Source organism: Capra hircus, chromosome 19, assembly GCF_001704415.2.
Source record: "Capra hircus breed San Clemente chromosome 19, ASM170441v1, whole genome shotgun sequence".
Classification (NCBI taxonomy): Eukaryota; Metazoa; Chordata; class Mammalia; order Artiodactyla; family Bovidae; genus Capra; species Capra hircus.
The window spans coordinates 52339568-52356990 of NC_030826.1; the positions used below are offsets into that span (position 1 = coordinate 52339568).

The following is a 17423-nucleotide window of genomic DNA, read 5'->3' on the forward strand; positions in this document are numbered from 1 at the left end:
CCTCACTGAGATTGCCAAGCGCGTTTACTTTTGTCCACACGAGAGCTGAGAAGTGGCGGCTTGCTTCACTTTAAATCCCCTGATTCTTGCACACCTTTCCTCTGTTTGAGACTTCCCTGGTGGCTCAGACGGTAAAGCCTCTGCCTACAATGTGGGAGACCCGGGTTTAAACCCTGGGTTGGAAAGATCTCCTGGAGAAGGAAATAGAAACCCATTCCAGTACTCTTGCCTGGAAAATCCCATGGTTGGAGCAGCCTGGTAGGCTACAGTCCATAGGGTTGCAAAGAGTCGGACACGACTGAGCGACTTCACTTTTCCTCTGTTTACTAGCAGACCTGGGCCTCTGCCTACTCCTGGGGAACTGTGGGTTACTCCGTCCTCTACTCTCCCACTTGGGAAAGCAGTCTGTTCCCAGGAAAGATTTAGGGCAAGACCTGAAATGGTTCTACTTACTTTTAAAAAATTAAGAAAACCATTCGCCGATATCTGGACTCCCTGTTGGGCCCCCAGTGCCTGCACCACACCTCAGGAGTGATCACGACCCCTGAGCTCCCTGGCCAAAACGCCAGGCAGCCTGTGTAGGGCCCCGACCCCTCCCTGCCCTCTAAGACTGTCTGTCTGCTGAGCCCTCAGGCCCTGCCAGTCTGGACCACATACCCTGGGACCCTCAAAGCAATCCTGGGAGAGGGATGGAGATGCAGGGAAGGGTAAACAGAGGTCTGGAGATGTTTGCCTTTGGCTGCAGAGTGGCTTCCAGAGGAGGTGGGAGAATTGGCAGGGGTGTCTCCTGGTCCAGGGGCCGTATGGTGGTCTCAAGCCTCCCGCTCTTCTCTGGGAGAGACGATGAAGCCACAGGGGCCCCCAGGGGTCACCAATGGAAGCAGTCTCTGAGCAAGTGAAGCAAATAGCCAATCTCAGCCCTGGCCTCGGCACTTTCTCTGCAGGAAGAGACTGGATGTCATGCCCTCCTTCTCTGCCCTGAAGGTGCCACCGGACCTTTTCCATTTCCCCGTCAGCCCCTCTCCCCTCCCCCCACTTATCTACCTGCCTGGGGCTCTCTGCCCATTCCACCCCCAGACAGCCCAGCTCTGGCCTGAGTCCCTGGGGCTCTGTCCTAGGGATTTGGGTGATCTGGGGTGGGAAGTGGTGAGGTAAACAGGAGCAGGGTGGGGTGGCTAAAGGAACAAGTGGGTGATGTGTGGACCCCAGGGCATTGGACCCACTAACGCTTCGTCCTGGCACTCGTGCTTGGAAGGCACACAGGGGCCCCTGTCCCCTCTCTGGCACTTTCCTAAACTAGCCCCTGTGGTGTGGCCCCACCTGTCCCACCTCCTTCAATGATCCTGCTTGGGGCAGGCAGGGTCAGGGCTGTGCACGGGGCAGCTATTAAGCAGTCCACGTAGCAGGTGGAGAAACCAAGTCTCCCAGAGGCCACTGTAGCAAGAGTGAGGACAGTGTGGCCATCACAAGCCAGGCTCCATGTTCCCTGGGCCTCCAATCTGCACCTTGGTGGGGGGCGAGGGGGTGTTCGAGGGTTCTGTGCCTCAGTTTCCCTCTAGGATCTCTGGAGGGGTTCATGCGTTACAGCAGGAAGAAGGCTCCAAGAGTCTTTGTGATCAGAGGCACAGCCCTGCCTAGGCCTCTGTCCTGAACTCCTGCCCCCTCTCCCTTTCCTGGGGAGGCGGGAGTGGCCCCTGACCTCTCCCTCAGTCCTCTCCTGTCTGCTCGAGAATGACCCGGCAGCAGCAGCAACACAGTTTATTAAGCCAACACAATCTTTTACGTACGTGAGCCCCAGAGACCCCTGAGGTCCGCATATGCTTGGAGGAGCTTCCAGGTCCGAGACTTGCAGGCTGCTTGGGACTGGGGAGTCAGGGGTGTCCTCATCCCAGGAAAGGTCCTGTCACCCTCTGTGTCCTCGCCCGGCCTTGAGTCAGGACGCAACTTGCTGCCCCTTGTTCTCTGTATTAGTCTTTTTAAAAATCTGCTCTTTTCTTGGTCTCCTTTCTCCCATCCTTTCCCGCCCCCCCCTTCTTTGTCTCTTGGAACTTTTCCTGGTGTGCCTAATTCCTGGGGGCTGCAGCGGCCTCGGGGACTCAGCCCCACCTCGCTGCACACACTCAACCCTGAGAATCGATTCCAAAAGCGATTAGTTACAGTACAGTAGCACTGCTAACTGTGGCATTTTGCTTTGCAGTTATTGATACATCATCAGAATTGAGAAGCCATCGGCAGGCAGGGGAAGGGGGGCAGCTGGGTGGGGGCACAGGGGAGGGGCGCGTGGGGACGACTGTCCTGCAAATGCAGGGAGCCTGGCTCTGATGGCAGGGTGGGTTTTGAGGCCCTGATAGAAGCGGGGGCTGGGCCGTCACATCGGAGACTCTGGAGGGCCAGGTCATTTCTGGCTCGTTCTCAGGCAGATGACTAGGTCCTCACTGCCTCCTCCTCCCTCCTGCTTTAATACCATTGCTGGGGCACAGCTCCTTCCCTGGGAGTGGGGACTGCGTGTTGGGCGGAGCAGGGGGTGGGACAGTGGCATTTCTGGTGCTGTGAGTGGATAGGGCTGATCTCTTGGGGTGCATGCAAGCTAGAGGCCCTGAACCAGACAGGGTTCTCCAGAGAAATGGAATCAATACTATCTATCTATGCATCTGTGCAGGTATCTGCCTACACATGATGTGTGTATCTATCTACAGCTAGGCGAAGATACATCCTGTAGCCATAGAAAGAGGGTAGATCTCATGTAGAGATAGAAAGATGGAAGGAAGGAAAGGAAGGAAGGGAGGAGATTTGTTTTAAGGCATTGGCTTCCGTGGCTGGTTTGGTGAGCCCCACAGGTTTTGATGAGAGAGGTTCAATATGTACATAAACTGCAAGGTCAGCCCCAGGCGGAGCCCCTGGTCAGCCCCACGCCCCTGGAATCTAAGCTGGTGCTGGGGAACCGCAGTGGTAATGGGGTGATGCTAATGATTTACCCCTCAACCTGGCTCTGTTGACCTGAGTGAAGAGGTGGGGCCCGAGTTGGGGATGGGTGACACAGACCCTCCCACCATCAGTCTGGCCATGGTCAGCTGGACCCCTGGCGTCCCGGGGACCGGTCTGAGTCTCACTGCAGGGGAGCAGAGCTGGGAGCGGCTGCCATTGTGAAGGGGTAAGCGGGGACGCCTCATTATAACTCCCCCAGCCTAATGTTTTCCAGTCACAGTGTTCAAAGGATGCGGTTCCCATGACACTCTGTCCTGTGATATTTTTAATCAAGAGCGCGGGAGAGCGTGTGTCTGATGCACTCCAGATAGTCAGAGATGGAAATGGTTTTGTTCTTGTGTTTTCTCTTTTCAACCCAGCGCTAAGTCAGAGCTGCCTGAGGAAGACTCCACACGCGTTTCCCTTGAGCTGGTCTGCAGGCCCCTCCGGCTGGGACCCTGTCCTAGGAGCTGCCCGTCTGCAAACAGGTGCGTGCCCCCTTCCGGCACACATTCTGCTCCACCCGACCTGGTCCTCAGACCCAGGGCATCTCAGAGGCCCAGGGGTGGGGCTGGGGCGGGGGGACAGGGCACAGCAGTGTTGCAGTGTGGCCTGGATGGGGTATCGGTTGGGGAGCCGTGATCAGTAGAGAGGAGGGTCCACACTGTCCCCACCACTTGGCTCCTGGACCCCTCTGTGTCTTTCACCTGCCCTCACCCTGCCCTCTCCCTGAAATGCAAATCAGTGCATGTATGATAGATAATTAATAGACTGATCAGCCAGCAAGGGAGGTAAGTAGATAAATAATTTTAATGATCCTTGGGTTGCCCATAAATTCCCTCACTGCCTTTTTCATTAAACTCTCTGTTTACAGGCGTCATTTATACTGCATGTCATTTTGCCGACCCCTCCCCCACTCCCCCAGCAGCTCCCACCAGGTCTGACCCGGGGTGGACGTATGGGTGACGGCAGGTCCTTTCTCAGCAGGGCCTGGTCTGGCTCAGGTGGCGGCGGGGAGCGGGGCTGCGTGGCCACAGGCAGACCATGCTCAGCACCCCAACGCGGCCGCAGCCTATATTTAGGCAGCTCAGGAACCTTCATTATGCTTGGCACCTGTGCTGTGGGTCTGAGCTCATTGTCCTCCCCAGGGACAGCTTTGGCCTATTAATAGCCTTGGCTGAGGTTTCCTCATTGCTCCGAAGGGCCAGGAGAGAAAGTGGGTTAATAAATATAAAAGAAAACTCTCTCAAGAAGGCCTGGGGCCAAACTCTCTCCCAGACTCTCCGCGAGCCTGGCTGCTGAAACTGGACAGGGCGTGAGGTTCCCTTCACCCTGGTCTCCTCCACCGCAGAGGCCCAGGGCCTGGGCTGGCGGGTCTGGGGACCAATGTGGAGAAGCGCTCCCAGGTTTCCATGGAGCTGGAATGGAGGAGGCCCTGGTGGGCAAGGCCACCACCCCGTGGGGCACAAGAGGGACTTGGGTGTGTGGCCTCTGTGCCCCTGGGAGGAGGCCAAGGGAGAGGACATCCTGGGCTTTCCTGCCTCCCCTCCTCCCCAGCATCTTGCTCCTGACCTTCTATGCCTACTCATCTGTGCATAGAGGAGAAACATTCAGGATGGTCACTGGGCAAGATACCTCCTCTAGACCTTGTCTTCCACTCCTGGGGTCCAAAGCAAGAACAGTTCAGACTGAGTTAGAAACACCTGTAGAGAGAGAAAGGATGCCCGGGGAACATAGTGGGGAGGACCCAGGGAAGCTCTCCAAGGACAGGTGTCCCCAGGGTCTGCTCTCAGCTGAAATTCAAGAGCATCAGGGGCATGCTGGCCTCAGCATTCCGGGCTGGGGATTATCAGCTAACACTGCTGAGGCCTGGGGCTGGGGACTGGTTAGTCCCTGCCTTATTTATTCTCAATATGGTGCCATGGGAGACGTTCTTAGAATTTGTCCTCCTTCAGGTCAGGGGCAGAGTTCAGGGAGGTCATGGCCGCTGGCTTCTTCATAGCAGAGCTGAGACTCACAGCTGGGTGTGTGGCCACAACAGCCTGCTGCCTCGGGAAACGACTCCTGCCAGGAGTCGTTTGACTCCTTCTGGGTTTCACCAGTTGGTGAGTGTTTCACCCATGGGTGTTGCTGCTTCTGTGCAGCGGAAGCGCCCAGCCCGATGCTGGCATCTACAGTAGGCCTCCCGATGATCAGCTGGCCCTTCTCCTTGGACGACGGTGTTTGCCCAAGGCAAAGAGGGAATTTGGACTGAGCAAGCGGAAAGCCTTTTGAAGTTTCACTCAGTGGAATTAAAGTCTGAAAAACGGCCCAGCGGAGGCTCCTTGCCCTTTCAGAAGTTTGTCTAGCTCAGAGCTGTCCCACCTCTGGTGCTGTCTGCCCAGCCCACACAGCCCAAGTGGGAGGGAGGGGGGCCAGGAAGAAGCAGAAAGGGCTGACAGGCGTCTTTTCCAAATGCTTCCTCCCTCTGGCAGTTCAGGGGCCTTCTGGAGGAGTGGCCACCCAGCCTGTTTCGATTATGTTCTGTCCAGAACCGGCAGACAAGGGCACGGGCCTTCCGCTAGTAGACAGAGGCGCCGGGAGAGCTCGTCCTTCTGCAGCCGGAGAGCATCCCTCTCGGAGTCGCCCTGCATCTCCTTGGCCTTTCTGATTGCTTCCCGGCATTTTTTATAGTCTCTCATCTGTTTCTGTTCGGGGGTCACCAAACGGCTGGTTGCCAGTGATGGGCATCACAGCACGGCTGGGCCAGGCCTCCCTGTCACCATCCCGAGCTCTGCAGCCCACAATACCTAGTCTAGGGACGTCCAGGGCTCTGTGAGAAGGAGCCTGGTGAGGATAGGGCCTCTCCACCTCTCCTGACAGGCCAGTTCAGAACATCGCGCCGAGAAGTCTCGTGACTCTGCAGTGGTGACATTCGCTGCCATGGTTGAGCCTCACCCAGCCCCATGGGAACTGTCCCCCCCTTCCCCACTGTGCATGAGGACCTCGCGGGGCTAGGAAGTGAGGGGCTGCCACAGGGACTCGTGTCTTCTGGGTCTTCTGATCCCTCGATCAACACGTGCCAGGCGGAAGTCATTTGTCCATGAACTGTCTTGGAAGGCAAACATGCCTGCCTGGCTGTGGGCGTCTTGGCCCCAAACCTTCCTCCAGCAGGGGGTTGTACGGGACAGAGTGGCGTCCCAGGGGTAGGAGCCCCAGGGTGTAAGGAGCTGAGAGAAGAGGTTGTCACTGGAGTTTTCTGTGTCCTTGGTTTGGAGTCAACTCTGGAGGCCTTTCATGGGGTTGAACTGTGACATTGGGATGTGTGTGTGTGTGCGTGCGTGTGTGTGTGTGTGTGTGTGGTAGACACACTCCATGCTGGTGAGGATTTTTTTTCTCAAAATTCTATTCCTAATCCTGGAATATGAAGGAAGTAGAAATAGGGCATTGCTGTGGTCCAGCTGCTGTGAAAGAAGAATGTCATGCACGTTGTATCTTGACACCCACAGAGCATCATAGAATGTCTGAGCGGTGGGGGAGAGCCAGGGAGCTTCTTGTCCATCTCCCTCCTTTTATGACCAAGAGGGAGACTGGTCTCTGAAAGGCCGCTGACTTACACCAGGACCCTCAGCCACGTGCAGAGACAGCTCTCTTGCATCCCGCCCAGGCCCTTTGAGGGATGGCATCACTGTTGCACTGAATAAGAGTAACTGCCTTCAGTGGCTAGCAATCCTGTGCCCCTGGTCCTCCCACTGCGGCCGGCAGGGCGGAGGTGTGAATTAATTTCACAGAGGTCTGTGTGCTCTGGAGATGTGTGGTCTGAGTGTGCTTTATCTGCCTTGTTTTCGGGAACTCGTGTATGGATGTGAGAGTTGGACTATAAAGAAAGCTGAGCGCCAAAGAATTGATGCTTTTGAACTGTGGTGCTGGAGAAGACTCTTGAGAGTCCCTTGGACTACAAGGAGATCCAACCAGTCCATCCTAAAGGAAATCGGTCCTGAATATTCATTGGAAGAACTGATGCTGAAGCTGAAACTCCAATACTTTGGTCACCTGATGTGAAGAACTGACTCATTGGGAAAGACCCTGATGCTGGGAAAGACTGAAAGGAAAGGAAAGGCAGGAGGAGAAGGGGATGACAGAGGATGAGGTGGTTGGATGACATCACCGACTCAATGGACATGAGTTTGAGTAAACTTCAGGAGTTGGTGATGGATAGGGAAGCCTGGCATGCTGCAGTCCATGAGGTCGCATAGTATTGGACACGACTGAGTGACTGAACTGAGCCCCTGGGCCATGGGGCAGTGGGCCTGGTAGAGAGGAGTAAGGAAGGGGGCAGGTTTGACGATTGGTCAAAAACCAAACCGCCGGAGCAGCGCCTCCTGCCCTGATGGTGCCTCAGGCCCCCAGGATGGGGAGAGACTGGCCACGTTGGGCCAACACCTGGTCACCCAGCCAGGGAGCTTCTTCAGTGTCTGAGGATTGAGTGTGGGATCTGTCAAGAGAAGCGGTGTGAGGCAGGAGCCAAATGAGAATGAAGGATCTGGTTCTCCCATAGACATGAGTGGGTGTGAGTACATCTCACTCTGAGAAGATGACCCTGGCTTTCAGGGTGACCTTGTGGCTGCAGCCCATGAGCCACCAACACCTTGGAAGATGCTCAGAGCCAAGAGTACGTGCCCTCTGCTTGTCTCCCAGAAGCCCTTTCACCTTCCTCCCCTGGGGCTGCTGCTGCTGCTAAGTCACTTCTGGCAGGGTCTAAAGACCTTCAATGGGATCCCCTTTTTTTCGCCTCACTTTTCAAATTAAAACAATGTCTTAGTACCTTTTCATTATTACATAAGTGACGGATGATCATTGTAGAAAATGCAGACGGGAAAAATGAAGGACGAGCACACACCCATAATCTGACTATCAGAAGCAACAGCTGTTTACACCTCAGTGTCTTGTCATCTTCCAGAGTTTTCTACATGTAACAGTTTGCCAATATGTTTCACCCATAGGCATTGTTTTATAACTTGGGGTTTTGTTGTTGCTTAACAGTATTTTCAGAAACTTATTTCTAAGGCAGATATTTACCTTGTTTTTAATGATTGAATATTATTTCACTGCATAGAAGGACCATAATTTCCTTAACCAAACCCCTCTGGTGGGTTTGCGTGCGTGCGTGCTAAGCCGGTCCAGTCATGTCTGACAGTTTGTGACCCTATGGACTGCAGTCCACCAGGCTCCTCCATCTGTGATTCTCCAGGCAAGAATACTGGAGTGGATTGCCATGCCCTCCTCCAGGGGATCTTCCACACCCAGGGATCGAACCTGCATTTCTTACGTCTCCTGCTTTGGCAGGCAGGTTCTTTACCACTAGTATCACATGGGAAGCCCCTCAGATAGATTTATAAAGACGAAAACAGGCACTAACCACTGATCCTATTTCCAAAACACTGCACCATGTTTTAAGAAGGCAGAAGATTAACTTTCCAAACAAGAATTAGGAGATGATCGTCCACATTATCAAGACCTCTGCAAATATACCCTCCAAGGACCGTCTTTGAGAAATGGGCTTCCCTAGGGTCACTGCAGTTACAACATACCAACTCCCAGTTCACACCTGCCTGCACAGAGGGTGATGGGTCTGGATCCCCGTCCACGTCCCTTCCTTCATGGATGTCCTTCCCAGGCCCACAGAATGTGTGCACAGGCGTGTCCACACACTAGCCGTGTACATGAATGCATACACACGACACACATGTTTACACATGTACACATACATGTGTGCCCTCACACACGTGTACACTCATGCACATGGACCCAGGCACATACCCACAGCATCTGGCAGCTTTATCCCATTGTCAGCTGAAAGGCGGTGTTAATTCAGTTCATTTTTAATCACATCTATTTATCAGGTGGTCTGCACCCAGCAACCATTACTAGGAATAAACTATCATTTCTCTCTAAAAGATAAAGGAAAGTGGATATTGATGAGGTGAGTCTCGTCAGTGCTCCCAGCCCATGTGACTTATTATTTAATGAGACAGATAAGCCTCCGAAGAGAAACTGTTTAGGGACTTTTAATAAAACCAGGTTTGAAAACCCCAAATACCCAGCCTGCAGGCTAGTGTCCACAGGCTTAGCATGGGGCAGGGGCGGGTCCCGTGGTGGTGTCACCATCCATGAAGTGATGCTATAAGCTGCCCTAAGAGCACTTTTGCCCTGACAAGTCTAGCTATAGATACCCACCCTCCACCCAGGCCTACAGCTTGCTCCAGGCCATTCAGAGGAGGGCAAGGCCAGGCCATGCGAGAATGGTGCCCACAGGGAGCAGTTGTGTTTATTCATATACCAAATGAACCACCATAAACAGATTTCTGGTATATTCGTATTCAATTTCAGAATATATATACACAAAATATATGGATTGCTGTTGTTTAGTCTCTGAGTCGTATCTGACTCTTTTATGACCTCATGGACTGTAGCCTGCCAGGCTCCTCTGTCTATGGGATTTCCCAGGCAAAAATACTGGAGTAGGTAGCCATTTCCTTCTCCAGGGGATCTTCCCAACCCTGGGATTGAAACCCACAGATTCTTACCACTGATCTACCTGGGAAGCCCAAAATATATGGATACAGATGTATTGTATATATGCATTTCTAAAGAGTATATTGGATTGAAATTCACACAACATAAAATTAACCATCTTAAAAAGTGAACAATCTATATACCTCAGTTTCTTGTCTTTAAAATGGGTTAATAACATCTTTCCTGAAGGACTGTTGACAGGATGAAAGTGGTATTTGCTGTATATGATGGAACCAGGACAGTGCCTAGTACATGGTGAGAGTTCAGTGGCTGTACAAATATTTTTAAATTTTATTTTTTAATTGCTGTGAAATATGCAGGGCAAGACGACCGTTTCAACCACTTTCATGTGAGCAGTTCAGGGGCACTAAGAACATTCTCATTCTTGTGCAACCATCATCACCATCCACCTGCAGAACTTTCTCATCTCTCACAACTGAAACGCTGTTCCTGTTAAACACTAACTCGGATTCCCCTGACCCTGGCACCCGCCATCCTACTTTTGCCTCTATCAATTTGATTGTTCTCAGTTCAGTTCAGTTGAGTCGCTCAGTTGTGTCCGACTCTTTGCAATCCCATGAATCGCAGCACGCCAGGCCTCCCTGTCCATCGCCATCTCCCGGAGTTCAGTCAGACCCACGTCCATCGAGTTGGTGGTGCCATCCAGCCATCTCATCCTCTGTCGTCCCCTTTTCCTCCTGCCCCCAATCCCTCCCAGCATCAGAGTCTTTTCCAATGAGTCAACTCTTCCCATGAAGTGGCCAAAGTACTGGAGTTTCAGCTTTATCATCATTCCTTCCAAAGAACACCCAGGGCTGATCTCCTTTAGAACGGACTGGTTGGATCTCCTTGCAGTCCAAGGGACTCTCAAGAGTCTTCTCCAACACCACAGTTCAAAAGCATCAATTCTTCAGTGCTCAGCTTTCTTCACAGTCCAACTCTCGCATCCATACACGACCACTGGAAAAACCATAGCCTTGACTAAACGGACCTTTGTTGGCAAAGTAATGTCTCTGCTTTTCAATATGCTATCTAGGTTGGTCATAACTTTCCTTCCAAGGAGAAAGTGTCTTTTAATTTCATGGCTGCAGTCACCATCTGCAGTGATTTTGGAGCCCAAAAAGATAAAGTCTGACACTGTTTCCACTGTTTCCCCATCTATTTCCCATGAAGTGATGGGGCCAGATGCCATGATCTTCGTTTTCTGAATGTTCTAGGGACCTCATGTGCATGGAATCATACCTTATCTGACCTTTTGTGTCTGGCTTCCTTCACTGAGCATAATGTACTCAAGGTTCAGCCATGTTATAGCATTGCCAGAATTTCCTTCCTTTGAGAGACTAAGATTCCACTGTGTCTATCCACGCCAGATCCACCCATTCATCCACCTATGGACCCTGGCGTTCCCACCTCTTGGCCGTTGTGACCCCTGCTTCTCTGTGCATTTCTATCCCTCTGTCTTGGGGTGAGGGAAACTAAACTGACTTGGAAACTCACTTTCCAATGAAGCTCTCCTCTCCCCACCCTTCCCACACATAAAGACACACACACACATACACACCTATGAAATCAATCTGCAGAAGACAGGCCTTTAGAAGGCGGGCTGAAGCCTTCCTGGGGAACACATGTTTGGGCATCTTTGAGGCTTTAGGTCTTGAAAAGAATGTACCCAGAGGAGACAGTTCCCCATGCCACCCCCCACCCCACTGCTGCTTTGTACGAGCCTTATGCAAAGGCTCAGGGCCATGTCACCCTGAGATATTGTCTTCTATTAACTGCTTGCTCAGATAGGTGCCAAGTCCAGGTACAGCCCGGATGGACGACTTGAGGGCCAGAGGGACCAGAGTGATGGAAAAGCTTAGAGCACACCCATGGGTCCTGACATAAGGGGAACTGGATCCTGGGGCTGGGACCCAGAGCGCTCCGGGGGGGTTCTCCCAGGTCCACCCTGGGGGAAGAGTGTCTTCCAACTGGAGTCCACTGGTTGGGGCGTGTGTTCAGACCGCTGATGGGCAGGGGCTGGGAAGGGGTGGTCTGGCGACCACAGGATTTCAGGAGCTGATGGTGAGCAAGAAAGGCACCTGTTTCCCTAAAGTAACTGCAGGAAGTAGTTTCATGCCAAACACATCTGAGTCTTCTCTTTAGGATTTTGTCTATAAATGTAGCCACATAAGTTGCAACCTGCTGAAATGCCAGTGCTTTCCCTCCTAAGGCCCATTCATCTTCTCTGGAAACAAAAAACAATGTCACTTCCCCCTCAAATCACCAGGGTCTCTGGCTTTGAGTCATAGGAGGCTCCTGGTATTTCCCTCAGACCCTAAAAACATTGGTTTGGGGACTAAAACCCCTTGAGAGGTTGATCACCACAGGCAAAAGGATAATAATCACATAACAACAATAACGATACATGCTTTATCTGAAGTGCTTTCTCTCCACCGACCCAGGCAGAGTTCCCACTGTCCCGCTTTCTCATCCATAAATGACTCTGTTTGGTAGATTTTTCTGTATCTATGTCTTCTCTACATATGGATTCTCCCCTCCCTCCGGATATTTGCCCAAAGTAATACGTTAATGGAAAAATCCAGATGAACACTTTTGCCAATCCAATATTAATGTAATTAATTTTACTTTGATTAAGGAACGAAAAACATTTTCATTGAAAATCAGCTGCAGTTTAGCAGGATCATATCTCCTATTTTTGAGTGATGCCACCCATGTTTCTTTCTGACTTCCATGTCCACTAGATTCTTAGTGCTCCCAGAGCAGTACTGAGCTGATGGGACCCGTGTCAGTCAGCTGGGGCTGCCATAACCAAGAACCACAGACTGGGCAGCTTACAAAACAGACATCTATTTCCTCATAGATATGGAGACTGGATGTCTGAAGGCTTGTAGATGGCCATCTTATCTCTGTTTTCACACGATCACCCCTCTGTTCATGCGTGTGTGTGTGCTAAGTCGCTTCAGTTGTGTCTGAACTCTGTGTGACCCCAGGGACTGTGGCCCACCAGGCTTCTCTGTCCACGGATTCTCCAGGCAAGAATACTGGAGTGGATTGCCGTGACCTTCTTCCGGGGGATCTTCCCGACCCAGGGATCAAACCGGCATCTTTTATATCTCCCGCACTGGAAGGCAGGTCCTGTTACCACTAGTGCCACCTGGGAAGCCCCTCTGTCCATGTCTGTGTCCTGATCTCTTAGAAGGACACCAGTCATATTGAACTGTTGTTGCTATTGTTCAGTCGCTCAGTCATGTCTGACTCTTTGTGACCCCACGGGCTGCAGCAAACCAGGCTTCGTTTGCTCAAACTGATGTCCACTGAGTCAATGATGCCCTCCAATAATCTCATCCTCCATCATCCCCTGCTCCTCCTGCCCTCAATCTTTCCCAGCATCAGTGTTTTTTGTTTTTTTTTTTTTGTTTTTTACAATGAGTTGGCTCTTCGCATCAGGTGGCCAAAGTCACTGAGGCCTAACCTAATGATGTCATTTAAATTAATCACTTCTCTAAAGACCCTCTCTCCAAATACAGTTGAATTTTGAAGAGCTGGGGGTTAGAGCTTCAGCATATGGATGTGGTGAACATAATTCATCCCATAAGAGAGCTTGACCTGACCAGCATCACACCCAGGTGAGCCATCGCTCTGTCCCACTGAGTTTGCCTTAGATAGTAGCTCCTGAGTGAGACATCCTGCTCTCTCCGGCATCTCGGCATGGCAGCCACCTGGACCCTGCACCTGGCCTCCTGTTTATTGACTCATTTCCCCATGTCCACCAAGTCTCCCCAAATCCAGCTGCATCTGCTGCTGGGAGCACTTCCACAACGCTGACTCCAAACATCACTGTCCGGTCACAGACGTCGCCCTCCTGTCTATGAGGCTGGCCATCCGCACACGCCAGTGCTTAAATGCAGCCACCCCACCTCAGGTCGATCCGCACCCCCAGGACAGGCTGTTTCTTCCTGTCTCTGCTGCCATCGGGGTCAATACCACGTGGCACCAGATGGTGTGATAGCACAGCCCCCACAGAAGACCTCTGCCCTCTTTCACTCCAACCACCCCCATCCTCACACACATACTCACAGTGTGTAAGTGCGGGCAGAGGCAGGAAGAGCTGGGTCTCCAGACCTCCCTAGCTTGCCCCACATGTGCCACCATCATTGGGCACTGACTCGGGGATGACAGAATCTTCTCAACGCTGTCTGTCAAACGGAACGCTGGCTTGTCCTCTGTGCCTTTGCCTGGAATGGCCTTCTCTTCCTAAAAGGCTCCCTGTCCCCTGATATTGTACCCAAACATCACCTCCTCCATGAAGCCATCCTGGCCTGCCCCCTCCCTTCTCCCTGCTGTACGGGCGTCATTGTAGCTCGATACTCACTAATCAGGGAGCAACGCCGCGGCTCCTGACCTGTCTTCTCCACCTGGGTGGGAGCAACGAGATGCAGATTTTGTTTAGGCTCATCTTTGTCGCCCTCCCCCACACTCACGGTGCCCAGCACATTTTTGGTGCTGGGGAGATGCAGACACTGTTCCTTTTCTCCACAGTGTACTGACAAAGCAGCTAATCCCTAGGATCTTCTTTCTGCTCCTAGAAGACATTTTCCGTGTTCCCAGACTGTCTTAGCCAGCCCACTTCTCCCTCCTACTGTCGGTTTGCTCCATTGCTGCTGACTCAAGTGACCTGACCCAGATGCATCTTATATCTGCTGGTGGCAAGCTCTCCACCAAGGGAAGCTGCCAGAATGGGACGCTAACACCCATTACACCTTCCTGGACACGTGCTTTGTTTTGTAATTTGCATGCTTATTGGCTTGTTTTTTAATTTTTTTCCCTCTATGTGACTATTGGATGTAGTAGGACAAATAGGCCTTTCTATTTGGCTGTCCAGAGCAGTTCAGAAGAGTGGGTGGAAGAAGTGTCCTGGGCACATGAGTCATCATGGTCAGCTTCTGTAGTCCCTGATTCCAAAGGCATGGCTTTCTGAAGGCTGCCCCAGGTGGGCTGGAATCTACAAGTGGGTCAGTGTGGCCAGCCCTGTCTGCTGTAAATAAAACATGACTCAGGCCTAATCCTCCATCCTGGAAAGGACACGGTCCATTGTGTCGTGTGGCCATCCGGCTCTGTGACCGGCACCATGCTGATGACGGCTCTGCCAGACTTCCATGTGTTTGTCCTACATCAATCACTGTTTCTCGGGGAGGCCAGAGCCCAACCTGCTCCCAAGAACCCCCTGGGGTTGCTGGAGATGATTAGAGAGGGTCTCAGTGATGCCAACTGAGCTATGAGGGAAGCTAAAATACACTTGCTCCTTGGAAGAAAAGCTGTGACCAACCTAGACAGTATATTAAAAAAAAACAGAGACATTACTTTCCCAACAAAGGTCCATCTAGTCAAAGCTATGGTTTTTCCAGTAGTATGTATGGATGTGAGAGTTGGACTATAAAGAAAGTCAAGCACTGAAGAATTGATGCTTTTGAACTGTGGTGTTGGAGAAGACTTTTGAGAGTCCCTTGGACTGCAAGGAGATCCAATCAGTCAATCCTAAAAGAAATCAGTCTTGAATATTCATTGGAAGGACTGATGCTGAAGCTGAAACTCCAATACTTTGGCCACCTGATGCAAAGAACTGACTCATTAGAATAGACCCTGATGCTGGGAAAGATTGAAGGCAGGAGGAGAAGGGGATGACAGAGGATGAGATGGTTGGATGGCATCACCGACTCGATGGACATGAGTTTGAGCAAGCTCTGGGAGTTGGTGATGGACATGGAAGCCTGGTGTGCTGCAGTCCGTGGGGTCACAAAGAGTCAGACATGACTGACTGACTGAATTTAACTGAGCAGTGATGCCAGGGGGACAACTCCAGGAGGTCACATGGCCCCAGAGAGGTGGGGTCTTCTTTGCTTCAAAGGGGTCAATGCCTGGATGGTGAAGGGCCCCTCAGCCACAGATGAGCAGGCAATGGGAGGCTGAATCCCACAGGAGCCATGGAAGGTGCAGCCACTGAATCCCTGAGAGAGCCCAGGATGTCAGAGGTCTGCTAAGAGCCGTTCCCTTTCAGCTCTGGGGTGACTCTAGTCCCCCAGCTCAGGCAGCCTCAGACCCAAGCCCAGCTGGGGGAAAAGGGAACTCTGTACGGCCCCAGAGGAGAAGGCAGTGGGCCTTGGAGGGCACTTTAGGAAAATGAACAAACACAGAGAGCAACACTGGCCAAGAGCTGGTGGGGGAAGAGGAAGACAGGGGAGAGGAGGAGGAGCATGGTCAAGTGGCTGCAGAAGAAGCATGTGGCTCAGTCTGGGCATGGCATCTTCCATCAGGCACTGTCACAGGAACCCAGCTCCCTGGGGATGGGACTGACAGAGGACGACTCTCGTCCAGGTCAGGGATCTGTGCCCTTTCTTCAGTGTATTCCTTTTCTTGACATTCTCATTATACTAATCACCTTTGGGTATATATCTAATATAAAGTCTGCCATAAAGTAATGAAACATGGCATGACTCTGGCAAATGATGTGATTATTACATAATGAAACTAAGTACCCTAAACCAAGAAAACCAAAATCAGATTGTGTGTGTGTGTGTGTATGGGTGTGTTTGTGTGTGTATGTGTGTGTGTGGTGATGTTGGTCCCTTTTGAGAGGGGTAAATTTTTTTGCTGATGGTAGGTCATTTTTTTTTAAAGTTCTTTTGTACTTTCTCTTTGAGTCTGTGCATGAGGGAGCCCCATAAATTCTGAGCTGTGGAATCTGGCCATGTCAGCAGTCTTCAGAATGAATTGATATTAAATGCAACAAAAGTCCCTCTAATTCACCTCATTTCTGTCTCTGCCCTCCTCCAACCCCTTGTCCCTCAACTCTCCCAATCTTCCAGCCCCTCACAAGCTCCCACTGAGCAGTGGAAAGATCGAAAAGGCCATCACCACTGGGAATGACACTGGCTTATCTATTACGTAAAACCTCAATGATTAGGTATTATTTACAAATAGCCGTACTTTCTCATTGTCCTGCCACAGACAGACGGATACCCCCAAACATACCTGCAGATCCCACACTTCTCAGCACTCTCATAAAGCACTGTCGCCCAGCCACACATAGACACGCTGGTCATTCTCACACTTCCTCCATCACTCTTGGCTGGGGTGGGCAGAGGTGCCAGACCACTCCCTGAGCCGAGCCCTGGGCAGCTGCTTGGCCCACCTCTCCCCTGTGGGATGGAGATAGCATGGTGGTGCTGTGAGGAAGGCTGGGCGGTGGGGCCAGGGCAGAAACCAAGGGAAAACTCAGGGAAGAACAAATAAGACAAAAACACACCAACAACTTCTGACCCTTCACTCAGCACTGTACCTTAGTCGGGTTTCAGTTTGAAGTCGGGCAATTCTTATCTCAGGTTGCTTACAGAAGCCCCTCCCGCTTCCCCGAGCTGGAAGTCACTTGCTGGAAAATAATTGGCTCCCACTCAGAAGGTACAGAGAGGCCAAGGCAGCCACCATCCCTCCCTCCCTCACCCCACCATGTTGTGCATTAATTTTTCCCTCCTGCCTTCCCCCACAAAACGAATCTCGATTTAAGAAATCAGACCTGGCAGCTGTATGTCGTCCTTAACATGCTCCAATTGCCAGGATCTGGAAAATCTGCTGTGGGCAGGCAGGATTGCCTCCAAATGCGTTTCTACCGCGGTGGATTTAGTGAGCACACACGGGGCAGAATTTATCTGCATACTGCACGTCTCCCGGGCCCCAGCCACTGGTGCTAGATTAAACTGTAGCCTCAGAGAAGATCCCTAAGTCTGAGCATGTCCTGTGATGGCCATTCCCTCTTATGTGGAGTCTCTGACATGGACCAAGTGAGGTTGGAAAGGTGAACTGGGCTCTGAGGAAAGCTCACAGACATCATTATCTAGTAGAAACTT

At 51.7% G+C, this 17423-nt stretch overlaps 1 protein-coding gene across 9 annotated transcripts in view; it reads left to right on the forward strand.

Moving 5' to 3' along the window:
- The window catches only part of RBFOX3 (RNA binding protein, fox-1 homolog 3), a 432377-nt gene that overhangs the window by 231139 nt on the left and 183815 nt on the right, over positions 1–17423 (forward strand). For all 9 annotated transcript variants that reach the window (XM_018063660.1, XM_018063663.1, XM_018063659.1 and 6 more), the window contains exon 3: positions 3345–3452. The gene's annotated coding sequence lies outside the window, so the exon portion shown is untranslated. The remainder of the gene's footprint in view (positions 1–3344; positions 3453–17423) is intronic.